Raw genomic sequence first — 17,824 nt, forward strand, 5'->3', positions numbered from 1 at the left:
AAAAAAGCGGTATATTGGTGTCGCCTTAACCTAATAACAAATTTTAAAAAAACTTACATTTACATACAAACTGTTTTTGAATGCTGCCAAATATAGAACAAAATTAACAGTTAAATAAATTTCATCTGGGACACAAAGCGGGCTTACAAACGGTTTGACTATCTTAAATTTATTTTTTAATTAAAGTGAATTGTTTAAATAAGCCAGTTAAGTACACTGGTTGACAGACTTGTTGAGTCAGTAGAATTGTATCTGATAGATGTTTCCCAGTGGAGCTGTCGGTTTGAATAACTAACCCTTTGTCAATTACAGATCGTCCAGTTTCCTCATGAAAAGCAAGTGCTTGTGAATTTATTCTATTTGTCAGTTCAAACCAAAGCAATTTAATTCCAAACGTTTACAGAGGGTTTTCGTATTGCTTTGAAAATGTGTTCCTTTTTTATGCCTTTCTATCCCTTACAATACAAATTAAAATTTCATTTACTTTGAGATAGCAATGTTTAGTTAAAGTAAAAACTCGTAGATTCGTAGTAGGCAAACATATATTAAAAAATTCCCAACAACATTTAAAGATGCAACAAAATATCGTTGCTTTTATACGTTTTATTATATTTAAACCTACTATCCTTTTAGTCAAAGTATAACTCTTAAGGTTTACTGAATTATAATGAAGATAGTACAGTAATCTTATTTTGTTTAAATGGAAATTCAACTATAATAAATCAATTAACATTGTAACGTGTAACAAACTAACTTATAACACACAAATGCAAAAATCAGATTTGAAAACTCCCTCCTGTAAAAAAACAAGAAGGATCCTCTGCACTAAATATACACGGGCTGAATTGAGCCTTTCCAGCAAGGTAAAGGACCGTGTGAAATGTGACTTTGAAATATTTTAAAGAGCTCTGTTTCTAAGTTGGCCTACAATATACGTATAGCATCGAAATTATTTAAAATAAAACTGTTAATACACTTATAAAAATCTATGTTACATAGTTTTGCTAAAAACTGCTCATAATAATAAAAGAACAATATGACGTATATGTTTAAATTATTATTATGTCCAAATAAGCTACAAAACTAGTAAAAATCTTTATCATAAAAAAATTTACTATATTTTACTATTTGAATTCTATTTGAAGTTATAAATTACAATTAAAACATTGACAAATTAACACGAAATAACTTTGGCTTTAATTGTTAATATGGTCCAATTTATGTCACAGAAAGCTCTTGCACAGTTTTAGGTGATTGGCAAATGTTCAACTGTGACAATGACACGCAGGGATCTACTACTGGGGATAAAACCACCACACGGCTTACTGTTGGAGTCAAACTCTCACGTCTCCTTAAAAATATGTTGGCAAATGTTCAACTGTGACAATGACACGCAGGGATCTACTACTGGGGATAAAACCACCACACGGCTTACTGTTGGAGTCAAACTCTCACGTCTCCTTAAAAATATGTTGGCAAATGTTCAACTGTGACAATGACACGCAGGGATCTACTACTGGGGATAAAACCACCACACGGCTTACTGTTGGAGTCAAACTCTCACGTCTCCTTAAAAATATGTTGGCAAATGTTCAACTGTGACAATGACACGCAGGGATCTACTACTGGGGATAAAACCACCACACGGCTTACTGTTGGAGTCAAACTCTTACGTCTCCTTAAAAATATGTTGGCAAATGTTCAACTGTGACAATGACACGCAGGGATCTACTACTGGGGATAAAACCACCACACGGCTTACTGTTGGAGTCAAACTCTCACGTCTCCTTAAAAATATGTTGGCAAATGTTCAACTGTGACAATGACACGCAGGGATCTACTACTGGGGATAAAACCACCACACGGCTTACTGTTGGAGTCAAACTCTCACGTCTCCTTAAAAATATGTTGGCAAATGTTCAACTGTGACAATGACACGCAGGGATCTACTACTGGGGATAAAACCACCACACGGCTTACTGTTGGAGTCAAACTCTCACGTCTCCTTAAAAATATGTTGGCAAATGTTCAACTGTGACAATGACACGCAGGGATCTACTACTGGGGATAAAACCACCACACGGCTTACTGTTGGAGTCAAACTCTCACGTCTCCTTAAAAATATGTTGGCAAATGTTCAACTGTGACAATGACACGCAGGGATCTACTACTGGGGATAAAACCACCACACGGCTTACTGTTGGAGTCAAACTCTCACGTCTCCTTAAAAATATGTTGGCAAATGTTCAACTGTGACAATGACACGCAGGGATCTACTACTGGGGATAAAACCACCACACGGCTTACTGTTGGAGTCAAACTCTTACGTCTCCTTAAAAATATGTTGGCAAATGTTCAACTGTGACAATGACACGCAGGGATCTACTACTGGGGATAAAACCACCACACGGCTTACTGTTGGAGTCAAACTCTCACGTCTCCTTAAAAATATGTTGGCAAATGTTCAACTGTGACAATGACACGCAGGGATCTACTACTGGGGATAAAACCACCACACGGCTTACTGTTGGAGTCAAACTCTCACGTCTCCTTAAAAATATGTTGGCAAATCTTTTCATGGAATTAAAAATGTTCTATAATAATTTTAACACCATGTATTAAAATTATGGGGATTTCTTAACTACAGCGTGCAGCTAAACCAATATTATACAATTATACAATTTTAAAATCTACGATTTCTACAGAAGCCTGATTGTCCGGTTAATAAAATGAAAGTACTATTCCCATTCAAACCAAAACGTTGGTAGTTCTAGTCCAAGCAGAGTGTATTCTGGATCTATATGTAATTAATTATTTGGCTATCATTAATGAAGCTATTTTAAAAAGTATAACTTTAGAACTAAGACAATAGTAGACGAGGTAGAGAGGACTTGCAGGTCCTTACTCAAAATCACAAATAACAACATATTTAATTTAATTTGAAGACCAGTGTGTAGGAACTTGACCTACCTACACGAAAAACATACCTCTTATTTGCGTAAGCAACATGATCAAAATAAACCATGATGAAACAATATACATAAATTTATTTGTATCTCTACTCTATGTTTGTCAATGGGGGCTCACCACTCGAAATGTTAAAGCGTTATAAAAATAAAAATCCCATTAGATGTGTGTTCCATTTGAATATACTTACTTATACTAGTTTTTTTTTTTTTACCAAATCCAAACGTTATTAAATTTATTCACAATGCATTTATGAAATGCTACTCCAACTGGTATCTGAGGTAAAATATGATATTATTTTGTAAGATTTTGTGGAAATATTACGTGTCTAGTGAAATTGACGTAGATTTTAACGTTAAATATATACAAGTTAAATCAATAAAACTAATACACGGGATCTATACATTTACAACATAAGAAAGGCACAAATAAACACAGTCTTATTTGTAACGTTAAAATTAATAAGATAATTTTAAGCAGCCCTAATTTCAATTACTCATTTAAAAACTAAATATTACTATTGGATATAAAAAATTATATTTGTGTGAAACACTCACAATGAAGCGCTGTATATTTAAGTGTTTCCAACAGAAATGTCCGTTGAAATAACATGCACCTCGTCAGTTGTTTCTGTCCCAACATTTCCTAAGATTTTCGTTTCGTAAGAATACCTATTTGTATTATAGTGTTTTAAACTAAGCCATAATGATACTTCTATAAACCAAAATTGGTTATATGTAAATGTATAACGTTTACTGTGCAGTTGTAGCTCCATAAACTCAGGGATATTTTCGTTTAATGCTAGAAAATTATAAATGAAAATTTTGTTATTGTTTGTAGAAAAGGGAAATCTACGATCAGACGGTTGATTAATAGAAAAGTCTCTATCAGCAGAAATTCATCAAAGGCTTGATATCAATGTGAAGCCTGCATCGTTAACTGTAGTAATTTATAGAATTATTACCATGATTTAAAAGGTTAAATGAGAAATAATGTTTTGTTCAAATAAACTACTGCAGTTAATAAATAGGCCAAGTAAGTTTAAGCATCAATAGCATCGTTAATAAGATAAAAGAACAAGTATTAGATTTAACTTATATCTTTATACGTTGTCATTGTATACAAAAAAGACCAGTTGGATTTGTAAATATTTATAGAAGGTTTTTTTACTTCTTATAAAAATGTAGTCTACAACATTAAGTTGAAATATATCCAAAATACAAAATAATTTTCTTATACGTAATTTACTTTGCTAGCATTTAAACTGCTCTAGGCTACGTTCACTATCAAAAGGTTCGTTATTATGTATCTGTTTTATTAAATCTACAAATCCAGTTAGCTGTACTTAATGCAAAACAAACTACACAACTGTATTTCTATAATGTAAATAACTAAGTCATGAAGTACGGCTAAAATTAATGGACTTAAATTATGGATAGTCATTCTTTATTTTAATACTCTCCTTCTGCCCTGACGACTTGCAAATTCTACGCTATTCTTATGAATACACTTAATATTAAAATTGCCGAATTTATATAAACCCAGTGTTTCAAAAGTATTTGTTGGCACATTATCAAAATTGTGGACAGTAATTTATTATTTACTAGCTGTAACCCGCGGGCTTTGCCCCGTTTAACTTCTTAATTTTCAAGATTATCTCGTTCGCATGGCTCAATCACGTCCTGGTTGAAGTTTGTTCGCTACGCTCACTCCCCTTTAGGTTGGAGCTCGTTCGCTACGCTCACTCACCTTTAGGTTGGAGCTCGTTCGCTACGCTAACTCGCCTCCAGGTTGAAGTTCGTTCGCTACGCTCACTCACCTTTTGGTTGCAAATTAGCTGTTGTCATAAATTATGTAAATGTAAAAGAAATAATAGTGCTGCACCCTGTTGGTAATCCTTGTAACTTTAATGCTATTGAACATCATAGAACAGAACCAACTTGTTTAATTGAAACAGCTGTTAAGATTCAATAATTCCATTTCTCATAAGGTTAACATGGGAAACTCCAGAGCCACTGGGGCGGAGCCCGAAAGGATTTTTGAAATAAGAATATGCCTATATGTTAATCGGGAATGTGAGCTATCATCATGCCAAATTTCAGCCCAATCCGACCAGTATTTTTCGCGTTCACTTGTCACAAACATACATCCATACATCCATACATCCATACATCCAAACTTTCTCATTTATAATATTAGTAGGATTAGTAGGATTTACAGTAGTTAAGTCATACTGCAGATCTATAGAACATAGTTTTTTCTTTAACGTTCTCTTCCCTTTGCGAAGCATGGGTAAGGAGGCTAATTACATAAATAAAAATCCCAAAAAGTAAATTCTACAGCTGATTACTTTGGCTACGTTTTAACTGTGTCTACTCCTTGATATAGGGTTTTAGGCATCGTATATTAGTATTTAATATCTTTAAGCGGCTTGATAATGAAAACCAACTATGTGCGGCTTGATAATGAAAACCAACTATGTTTGAAACATGTCATCTCAACTATAAGAAAACTATTTTTTATGGTGTTTGCCCTTCTTAAAATGAAACCTACCTCGGGTTTATTTTTTTCACTAAGGTGTTTTTAATTACTTTATCAAATACAATGAACTTATGGTATTTAGTAACAAGTTGTGTTTAAGTATCACGAATTAACTTTACATGTATTTTGTATCAATGAAACAAGTGCAAGGAATGGTTTAAAGACCTTACGAATGTGAAAGTGATGCCTTTAATTTAGAGTTTGCGCTAAAAGTAAGGTCTAGAATTGTTTCCTATTTTTTTTTTCAAATCACTAATAACTAGTTTGTATGCCCTGTTTCACAATTAGAAAAAAGGTATAAACGATTATTACTCATTGCTTTTTGCGTTCCTGAAATTAGATAGAGTAGTTTTATATGCGTATGTTAGGATTTTCTATTAGCATTTAGCGAGAATGGACTTAGAGTACCTGAAAAGTTGTTGGAAGACACTTAGTTATTGTAACGGGTGGTAAGACAGTTCCCCATTATTCCTAAAAGTCAATAACAGTTGGTGAGAGTAGATTCCTTATTAGTCAAGAAATTCATACACATCCACAGTATGAAAGAATAAAAAAAAATTTAACTAAAATATTAATGTATTTTGATTCATTCATGTTAACCGATACCCACGTAAAATTAATAAAACTGAAAGAGTTATAAATAAGCAAGGTATTCATATTAGGATATTCAATAAACGGTAGTTGATATTATTAATTTAAAATAAAAATGTATACCAACTTGCTGTGTATCATGTAACTTATAGTACAAATATATTGTTACTGTGCAAATGAGGTAGGCATATAAAGATAGATTAGTGTACTACCAAGATCAAGAAGTAATTTACCAAAACATACGTCGAATAACAAAACAAACTGTACATTCTAATAATATTGAGGGATATTACTGATATGCATATTGTATTCTAAATGTAATTTAGACCTCTATCGACCCTAGCTGAGTGGGTCAACATAACAGTCTGGTTCAAACGTGATGTTGACACAGCCTAAGGTCATTTGCTACACGTACATTGCTAATGTGCTCTCAGGTTGACTAACTAATATATATCTGATGTCAAATAAACAACTGGATTAAAAAGATATACTTAAAGGTAAAACCTAACACATAAATACATACATTCTTTACATGGCATTCTTTTAACAATGATACTAATTACGTGTATACTAGTGCGCAAGTGTGTTTTTCTAATTAATTAGGAGTATAATGTTTCTAAACCTTATTCTTTAGAGATTACCCACGTCAAACCTTGATGATAGCCATATAGTCCAGTCAGCAGGTAGTTTTAGATGGAAAAAGGTCGGAAGTTAATGAAACTTTGCGTTGTTGTTCAGGGATGATAAATCAACATTTTCCCAAGTTTTGGACCTCGAGGACCATGTGGAAAAAAGATGGTGGGGGAAAAACTACAACAATTTGGACACTTTTTTGTGTTTTTCTTAATAACTTTTTTCCCTTACTTCCTACCGAAAAAGCATACATTACACTTTTGGAGAGCGTTAAATTTCCTACAATTCTACAGTTCAAACATGTTTGTACGATAATTTGTTATCGAGCAATAGTATTTTTATTTTAATATATTTTTAAAAATACACCAAAATATGCAAAAAGGCAGATTTTCTACTTATTTTTTCTGTTGCACGCAAATTATTACTAAATTTTGTAGTAATTATCGTTCCAGGTTATAAGCACCATATCCGGATATTTCCATACCTCACCCACCCCGCACTCAGCTGATCAAGGTGGCTTTCTACACCCTGGTTTCACACTACCACAATATTACATTATCTTTTATGTATTATAGGATATTTCCCAATTAGAATTGATTAATATGTTGTTAAAAACTATCATCAAAATATCCATCAGTCTGCAAAGTTTCTTTTCTGCCTTCACTAATCTTTGCTCACTAATTAGTAATTTTGCCTTATATACTCTGTCTTGTTGCCCACTGTGTTGCTTACAGATATACAGAGTGTCCCGTAACTCCCTGGACACTTGTATATAGCGTTATTCCTTAGGTCAAGACAAACAGATTTCACCATAGGAACATGGGTCTGTGGTGTCTAGTTTACCGACTGTCGGCATTTATGTGTTTTTTACATAAACATTAATAACTCCTAAACGGTTTGAGATACAGCTTTGATATTTTGCAAAAATGTTAATTTTATTAAGACCTATTATTGTTAGAAATTATACTAAAAAATCATTATCCGTTTCAAAATGGCGGCCATTTAAAATATTTGATGCCAAATTTCACAAAAACCGTTAACTTTACAAAAAAATTGCAAAAGACAAAAAGTTTGTAAATTTTATGAAGTTTTTAATGATACCTTATTTGTTAAGATTGGATAAATAATAACAGAGAAACGGGTTGTTTTCGTAATTTATGACAACTTTTCTACATTTAAACAATGCTAATACTCCTTTTACGTTGTTTAGCATTGTTTAAATGGAGAAAATTGGTCATACATTACGTTAACAACCCGTTTCTCTGTTATTATTTATCCAATCTTAACAAATAAGGTATCATTGAAAACCACATAAAATTTACAAACTTTTTGTCTTTTGCAATTTTTTTGTTAAGTTAACGGTTTTCGTGAAATTTGGCATCAAATATTTTAAATGGCCGCCATTTTGAAACGGTTAATGATTGTTTAGTATAATTTCTAACAATAATAGGTCTTAATAAAATTAACATTCTAGCAAAATATGTAAAAAACACATAAATGCCGACAGTCGGTAAACTAGACACCACAGACCCATGTTCCTATGGTGAAATGTGTTTGTCTTGACCTAAGGAATAACGCTATATACAAGTGTCCAGAGAGTTACGGGACACCCTGTATATTGGTTTTAGTCTCGTTTGGTTGGTAGTCTACCAGATATGCTCCTCACGCGGGCTATGAAGAGCTATGGAGGACTCACTCGTGGATGCGGAGTGAGCGATTCTGTGCTTTCTAGATGTACATTAGGCACGCTGTCTCTCCAAAGCATTTGTGAACAAGAGAATTGTTCCCTGATTTTCGCTCAGAGACATCATCTGAGCAACATTTAGACATGAGACCAACCCGTGTAGTCAGAGACAACATAGCCATAGATAAAATTCTCGCGTGGCTCACTGAACATCCCCAATTCCCAGGAGATAGTTTCATTGAGCACAGGAATCATTGGCCATGTTGACGTTAACTGCCACTTCGCACGAGAGATAATATCATGCATGAAGAAAATAATGGATGAAAATGTTGAAGAACTGAAACTCAAACGGATGGACAAGGTGGTGATTCTCACTTCTGTTTCATGCTCGTTGAACATTTCTGGTTAAAAACTCACTGTCTATCATCTCACTCTTTTCCAGTGTGTCTGCGTTGCAAAAATATTTGAGTTATATATAAATTAGGTCTTTAAGTTTGAACGCGCCCCCTTACCCATATCAATCTTTATCGAGGAAGGAATGTGCAAGGGAACAAAGTCTGTAATGTACTCACTCTTTACTCCTATAGAGAAAGTAAACCTTGTCAACAGGAAATATAACGTAATTAGAGGAAGTGGTGTGGAACAAAACTCCTACAAGCATATGAGGACGCCGACGTGATAATTGTCAACACCGCCATATCCAAGGCTAGCGAATTCGACAGCGTCGTCATTACTGTTCAAGATGTAGACACACTTATTCTCTTGACAGCATTAGGAACTAATGCAAATAACGTCTATCTTCATAAAAAGTAGAAGAGGCACATATCCCAGTGTCCTCTACTCTCCAAGTTTCTGCTCCTTTCCTCCACACAGCAGGTGGTTTCGATAACACCTCAGCTGCGAAGAGTTACTAATATCAATACCAACAAGATCTAAATATGGTTGGTTTTCATTGGAGAACAAAATTAGCATTTGAGATTTGGGGTTGGGTTTGGAAAGGGTGGGTAGTCAGGTGGGGGGAGTGGGGGGAGGGTGTATCCAAACATGGTGCTTATAACTTGGAACCATATTTACTACAAAATTTAGTGATAATTTGAGTGCAATAAAAAAATATGTAGGAAATCTGCTTTTTTTGCATATTTTGGCGAATTTTTTTAAAAATACATTAAAATAAAAATACTATTGCTCGGTAACAAACTATTGTACAAACATGTTTGAACTGTAGAATTGTAGGAAATTTAACGCTCTCCAAAAGTGTAACGTATGCTTTTTCGGTAGGAAGTTAAGGAAAAAAGTTATTGAGAAAAAAGCAAAAAAGTGTCCAAAATTTTGAAGTTTTTCCCCCACCATCTTTTTTCCACAGGGTCTTCGAGGTCCAAAACTTGGGAAAATGTTGATTTATCATCCCTGAACAACATCCCCAAGTTTCATTAACTTCCGACCTTTTTCCATCTAACGCCTGTTTTTTCTACCTGCCGACTGGACTAATATATACAAAAAGATTTAGTCGTCAGTTTTTAATGAACTGTCTTAAGTGTTTAAGTTTTTTGCTTACTGTATACGATTTGACACGTTCTTACACTGTTATAGTAACAGTCTTATGGTACGAACCCTGTAAAAACACTTAACAATAGGTAACTGGTTACAACTGCTGTATGATAAATATATGGTTTTAAACGTAAACTACTAAAATGCATTTTTTACACAGTAAACGCATTATATATTAAATAAATTAAATCAATACAACAAATATACAGGTAAACCCTTAGATAGTTTTTTTATGAAATAAAATAGTTTAATCTTTGTTAAATTGGTGATTGAATAAAGTTGAAATTGATTAGTAAACTAAATTAGTACGCAATCTAACATGGTATTTATCATCAAAGGATAGGGCATTGCATTCTTAAAAAGGAGTCATTGGATTTAGCTAAACATTCTGCTATGAGGGTTTTAAGAAGTTTAAATTTAATATACAAATGCAGTAACTAAATATATTTGAAAACATAAATCAAAACTTAAACTAAATCACATTCCATGGAACAAAAGCGAACCGCTGCACTAAATATTCATGGGCAGGATTGGGCGATTTGCCACTAAACCAGGTGAAGGACCGTGTAAACTGTTATGGCCTTACACGATTACGTGAAGTACTTTTTCTGTTAATCTGATCTGCATCACAACACGACCTGTGAGTTGACGTTTAGTTTGTTTTATGTAAGAATTTATCAAACGTGAATGAGAAATATGGTAAAATATACTAAATTCCTCAAAAATAGAATACACAAAGGTGTAATTAAAAATTATATTTTAAAGTACACACTTTTTGATATGTATCTTGTAGAGTTATTATAGTAGTAGTTATAGTTAGTATAATCAACTATACTATTAATAAAAAATATAGGTACGAATAGTATTAGAATTCCGCTTGTCCTCTTCAGGGAGTAAGGCTCATATGGGTACATTAACTTTATTTCAATTTTTTTGTATTATTCTCAAACACCCACATTTGTACAGTGGTTACTATTGGTTACATTAACTTCTCAAAAGTTGGTAGCACTGATTCCTTTCCTTCCCACATGTTTCTAAGGCAACGAAATATTCAGTTGAAAGGGACACTGTGTGAGGTTATGTGTGAATCAGTGAATTTGCGAACTTTGATGTGTTCTGAAACCCATTTATAATGTACATATACACTTAATAATTTTTGTTTATGATATTTTATGCTTTCACCTTTCAAATAATATTTAGTTTACTACATTATCTTTTAAAACGAAACCGGTAATTTGATTTTAATATCTGTACTCATTTGCGTACAAATCTCAAATGTCTTTGAATCTCAAAAAACGTCCCTGAAGAGGTTAAATCTGTCTTGCGAGGAATTTCTTAAAGCTCCCGTTGCAGCCAATCGAGCTAGTCCAATTCCAAGACTAACTACGCTCGTTACTTCATCCACTAAATATTAGGCCTATAGCTCTTTCCCACCCTTAAGGTGCGATTAAACTTGTTAAAGTATACTAAAACTTTACGATCCCGCCAAGTGTATATCGCGTTGTGTAACTACATTTCTATGGTATCAGACGTCGTTTGCTATTGAAGACCTTTCCTAGTTGACAGACGAGAGTGGAGTGAAGTGTTTGGAAGTAGGTAATGTGCTAGAGAGTTGGTGGGGGTAGCAGGCAGTCGTACTTTTCATGGTATTAACAGACTTCTATTCACCAGTGTCATTTAAAGCATTGACTAAATTTAAGGAAATTTCGCAAACAGTTCACGTTTTGACTAAATAAGAGGGATTGCCAAACTGAGAGGGGAAGTATCTATAATACTTTCAAAGATTATGATAATCTGGCAGTCATAAACACACTGATAGGCAATCAAAGTTACCTCAAATGCAATCTTTCTCTATAAAACTTACGAACATCCGTTGCCGGCCTCTTTGTACATAAGTATAAGGCCTTCTTCGAGCTCTTTAAGCACCTATACACTTCGAAATGTTTTTCTGCCAACATATATCTCAACGGGCTACACAAATCAATGTAGATTGACATCCTTCCTGTAAACCTTTTCACAGAACACGATACATACTTGGCGGAGCGTCAAATTTCTTCATAACGTTTTCGGTTATATAAAGAGGTTAACCGTCATATAGGGGTGAAATAGAATAGTAAAATACTAAGTAAAGTGAAACAAGACTAACGGCTCATATTTGAACTTGCTTGCTAGGTGACATGTGTTGAATGAAGATATTTTTGAAACCGTTGCAGATGTTAATTACCCATCAGGATTTAACTGAGTTTGTAATCATTATGTTGGTTTTTGGTGTAAATATTGTATACTATATTGATACAGATACTTTTTGTCCGTATCAAACTACAAACTGATTTCCAATCATTTTCATATGGATTACCTAAGAAATAATACATACAAATATTGAAAATGCAGAAGAAGTAATTAAACTTTAATTACTAACCCAGGTGAATAAGTGTCTGGTAAACAGTCACCTCTCGCACAGTTGGGCAGTTAGTCAGGTGATTGGCCAGTTGGCAAATGTTCAACTGTGGCAATGTCACACCGGGTTTTACTACTGGGGATAAAACCATCCCATGGCTTACTGTAGGTGAAAATCTCTTAAGTTTTACAACACAAATAACTATAACTGTGCACAGAGTGTTATACAAACCCTAAAACAATAGGACAGTCGTTTAAAAAAATAATGTTTAACTGTTAATGTTGTTTATTAACTATTGAAGTGTCTTTTGTTACATATACTAGCTTAATTGTAACGAACCGTTTATAAGTCAAACTGCACCCTACCCCCTAAAGAAGATAAATTAACCTTGCCTTTTAACTGACTTAGATATGCAATAGCTTCTTAAAGCTGCTTCTATCATAGCGACAAAGTTAAAGACCTCAGGTGACTTGAAAAATCTCTATTTGAATCTGATAAACTCACCAACTAGTAACCAGTAAACTTGTCCGCAGCAAATGAACCTTTAACAGAAATGATTATCAATCAAATACTTACTTATACTTAATACGTGAAAACACTATTTTACAAAACACATGACGATGTTTTCTAACTAAAAGGTAGAATCCCTTACGGTATCAGTCAAATAATTACAAAAATACCCATAAGAACCTAATGTCTTGAAATTATTATCAACCCATTTATCATAACATAGTTCGAACGATAAAATAAATGTTTTATTGAGTTGGACAAGAAAAGATAATGTATTATGAGATGTGGGATCTTTGGAGGGGAACGTATAACCTAGTAAAAAAACCATGTATCGTAATAGTATTGAAATTGTATGAGGCTTAATGCTCTTATTCTATATAATTAATACGCTACATGAAACTTTGTCGGTTGAACTCCTCCGCCATTTCTTAACCGATTTTATCCATTGATGTCTCATTGGGAAAAGCGTGTCGCGTAGATTTGCAAACTGGCCTCACATTATTGAAAAAGTCCTTTGGGCTCTGCCCCAGTGGCTTTGAAAGTTCCCATGTTATCCTTATGAAGAACATAATTGTTTACATTTTGATCAGCTGTATAATTTAATTGTTGTTATTTATTTTTTCAATTCAATGAAACACATTGCGTTTATTTACTATTTGAGTTTGTGTAAACATAACCCCCAAGACAGATCGTGTTAGTGTGGTTGTATGTAAAATTTGTGTATTTATCTTTGTTTTGTGTCGCTATGACAGATCGTGTTAGCATGATTGTAACTGAAATGTGTGCATATATCGTTGTTTTGTGTAGCTATAATTTGTTTATTTGTTGTTTTTTTCTTTTAAATGCCTCCAACGTGACGACAACGAAACATAGACAGGATGCGTAATCGTGATAACGACCGCAGCTACAGAACAGTGGCGCGTAAAGGCTTAACTCATCACAGTCAGCACCTGACCCTGGACAATCTCAACTATTAGGTTACAAATGCACCCTAACACTACCCCAAAATCAATTGGCCCTTTATCAATTACCTGTGTTGCATGTACAGCGAGGCATTTTGAGAAGGAGAAAACCGGCCGGAATGCTTTAGGTTTATCAATAACGAAGATAAACATGGTGGTTACACAACGGTAATCTTTGAGTTGACTCTTTTAAACTCATTGTAAATATGTCTGTTATTCGTTTTGAAATAACTCCTGTAATACTTTGCAATTGCTCGAATTCGAGCAACATGTACACTAGTTAAACTTATTTGTTTACAACTAAAAACTGAAATCGATATACACAATAAAAGAACCACGATGGAGCGTAGCTCGTATGAATATTATAACTTTCTGGTGCATAATGTCATACGTGTACAACAATTGTAAACAGGATAGCTTTGTTCATTAAAATACTAATATGTTTCTACCAGACGTCTCTATGAGTGTTATCTTACAATAAGACAAGACAAAGCACATTAAATAGCGAGACCCCACTATTTATATAGCATTACGATAAATAGAACCATACTATTATTTTAAACACAAAGATATTACAAAACGGGTTTTTTTTTAGATTTTCACCTAAGCCCAATTAACTATCGGTATCCTTATCTTTGACACGAGCCCATTTTGGTTCGAATCGTATAAAGAGCAGAGTCATTAGTTTGCAATACAAACAAAGTCAGAAGCTGTAACAGCCGCAATAACCGTTACAACCGTTGTAACCATTAAACAGATTCATCACTGTATTGAGACCAATTGTTGTTGAAGTGAGGCCGATAATAGCTGTTACCAAACGCAAACTTACGGTATGGAATTCACCCTCGTTTCAAAGGAATCATTCAATGGTATAATTTTACATTACCGTCCCACTATAAATGACTTGTAAATAAATAAATTGATTGTGTGAGGTGCTTGAGTAGATTTAAAATCGTTAAAATTTCAAAGTTTGAATTAAAAACACTTTAGGAAACTACGATACCAATTCAGTTTAAGCTAATGTGGAGGGAGTTTTTTTTTATTATAATTACCCCTGACGTAAAAAGTAAAAAGTCAAAGATGCTTTTATCCGTGTTCTTAGATATTTTCTGTCTAATTTGTCTTCTCATCTTCGGGTTGGCTCTAGAATCAATTTGTTGCTTTTACATTATTTTAGCTCAAAATCTGTTATAAATGTTAATGTCATCTGTTTTCAGACCAGTAAACACCTGAGTCCTAGGATTGTTCAAAACAAGGGCTTGATTTTTACATTGCTCTACCAAAAGGGCATCCTTAGATGCGTCATCAGGAACTATCAGGAATGCCCAGGTCTGGTACCAGGTTATGGTGAGAAACTTGGTATACCCACCGTCGGTTATTATAGCTTTCCTCATGACACATGATTTGCTTGTTGTACATAAAACACAACAGACTGTTGTTGGTATCGATCTATGGGAATTGTATAATCCCTTGGAATTTTGAAATATTCAGCCTTAAGGTCATTCCCACGATGCAAGTGTTGTGGAGTATGAAGAGAAATTTTCTCGCCTGAACCAGCTCATGAGCCAGCTTCTTTTGTTACTACAAATATTAGGAAGCTGAAGTTTTTCACAGAATACAATTTAAACCTTTTTTATAAATATCGTGTAGTTTCAACATGTTTGGAACATTAACGATCAAGTACAACAACAAGCAAATAATGAAAAACCTAATGTTAAAATCTTCACCGTGTGATATGTTGAAAATAAAGACAAGAGTAACCAAAATGTGGCTTTTATCTATATATATAAAATCCAATGTATGTTTGTATATTTGTATGTTTGTATATTTGTATGTTTGTCCTTTATGGACTCCGAAACCGCTCTACAGATTGTAATGAAACTTTTAGGCATTATTAAGCATTATTCAAGGATGGTTTGTGTGAAGTTTGGTGCAGATCCGTCAATGGGGCTCCGCCCCAGTGGCTCTGGAGTTTCCCATGTTAACCTTATGAGTACTCATATTTAAATGGAATTAAAGAATCTTAACAGCTGGTGCAGCTAAACAATTTGATTCTGTGATGTTCAATAGCATTAAAAAGTTAATAGGTTTACCAACAGGGTGCAGCACTATATTTTTTTTAATTTATGAGAACAGCTAATTTGCAACCAATAGGTGAGTGAGCGTAGCGAACGAACTTCAACCAGGACGTGATTGAGTCATGCGAACGAGCTCATCTTGAAAATGAACGAGCATGTGACATAAAACCACAATAGGACAGGACGACGTCTGTCGGGCCAGCTAGTTCATTATAAAAAGCAGCCATAATGTTGTTGTTTACAAAAACTTGAAAACATTAATATACAAAATAAAACATATGATTAAGAAACAGGCTTTAAACATTAAATATTATCACATGATACTCTGTATATTAAAAATAAGTCATAATTACAACTCGTTATTTCAAACTGTCGTTAGTGAATATATTTTATCTTAGAGTAATTGTCAATTAGGTGATTTAACGAACAAGAACGCTCATTACCAGTCATATTTCACAACTTTTTTGGCTCACAGCTAGCAAGAACTTTGCAAATCCCTAATTAGTCTGTCAGTTTTGCATTTACAATGACATAATATTACAGGACGAATTTTAGAATACTAATGTACTAATGTCTCTATTCTACTTCGTCCCATTGCCAACAGTGTGGGGTCCCGGGTTCAAATCCCACCAAATCACCAATGGACTTTATCCATGTGCCGCAACCCCTAGGTCTAGCCTGAAGTAATGTGAAAAACAATTCTAGGCTCGTGCCTAGCGTCCTAGGACGAAAAAGAAAGAAAAATAATTGCCAATGGTGCAATAACGCATTATGAAACCAAGTGGTATTTTTTAAAGTTACAAAACCCAGGTTTTATTCAATTTAATTAATTACTGTTAATTTGTTATATAAACACCGAACAACTATTCTACCTGGGTCATTTTAAAAATCGATAGTAATGTTTAGTAGCTTAGTAAATATAAAACACAAAGCTCTTCGGTAACTATATATTTCTCAGATGTGGCTATGATATTTACATTTAAGAACCGCAGATAAATTTAAACAAAGATTAAAAAATCACAGAAGGGAGTTTTTATGTTATACCTATTCCTGAATAATTTTGATACAAGTTTGAAAAAAATGTATACATTCGATCATTAGTGGAATTTCTTTTACAAAATTATATTTACAATGGATTAATCATATAAAAAATAGGCACATACCATAGCTCATCTTACCTTTGATATGGCATCATCCGATCATTCTAGGAGTACGTAACTTAACTGGTATGATGTGCAATATACTGTATATACAATATACAATATACGAGTATATACAATATATGGTATCTTGAGCAATACATTTATTTTCCCTCTAATAGATTCTTAACTCATCTGTCTTATAGTAGGCTACCCAAATAGTTGTAGGTGTAGTTTTAGTGAAGAGGAGGTAAACAGGGGTTTTATCTGCACGCGTAATCTAGCACAGTGTAGTAAGTCATTGGTTTTGAAAAATATATCTCGATCTATTGGCACATGCTGTTGATATTCCAGTCTAATCTATGACTTTTTCATATTATGTAATAACCTTAAGGCTATGAGTATACAGGGTGAGTTTTAAATGAGTTCCCCCCCCCCTACTTTTTTCTACATTTCTTAAGATATCAACTCCGGACCACATCAGATCATTGTAGAGTAGTAAGTACTACTTCATTTTGACTGGGTATAAATTTTTGGCTGCCATCTTGGATCCGCCATATTGGATACAAAGTCTTTTTTCAAATGCAATGGTAAGGTTGTGACCCATCGTTTCAAACTAGAGTTTTACGCTGAATACGATGCTGCAATCCGTTTTTAAAAATCTTTATCTGAAAAACTATAAATAGTTACGCCTAAGTACACAAAATTCAAACGATCGGTATGGACTTGAAGTATTTCATTAGTATTTTTAAAGACATTTTTGTAACATCTTC

Source organism: Macrosteles quadrilineatus, unplaced genomic scaffold, assembly GCF_028750875.1.
Source record: "Macrosteles quadrilineatus isolate MER2022 unplaced genomic scaffold, UCM_ALF_1.0 Scaffold_2__2_contigs__length_208266976, whole genome shotgun sequence".
Lineage (NCBI taxonomy): Eukaryota > Metazoa > Arthropoda > Insecta > Hemiptera > Cicadellidae > Macrosteles > Macrosteles quadrilineatus.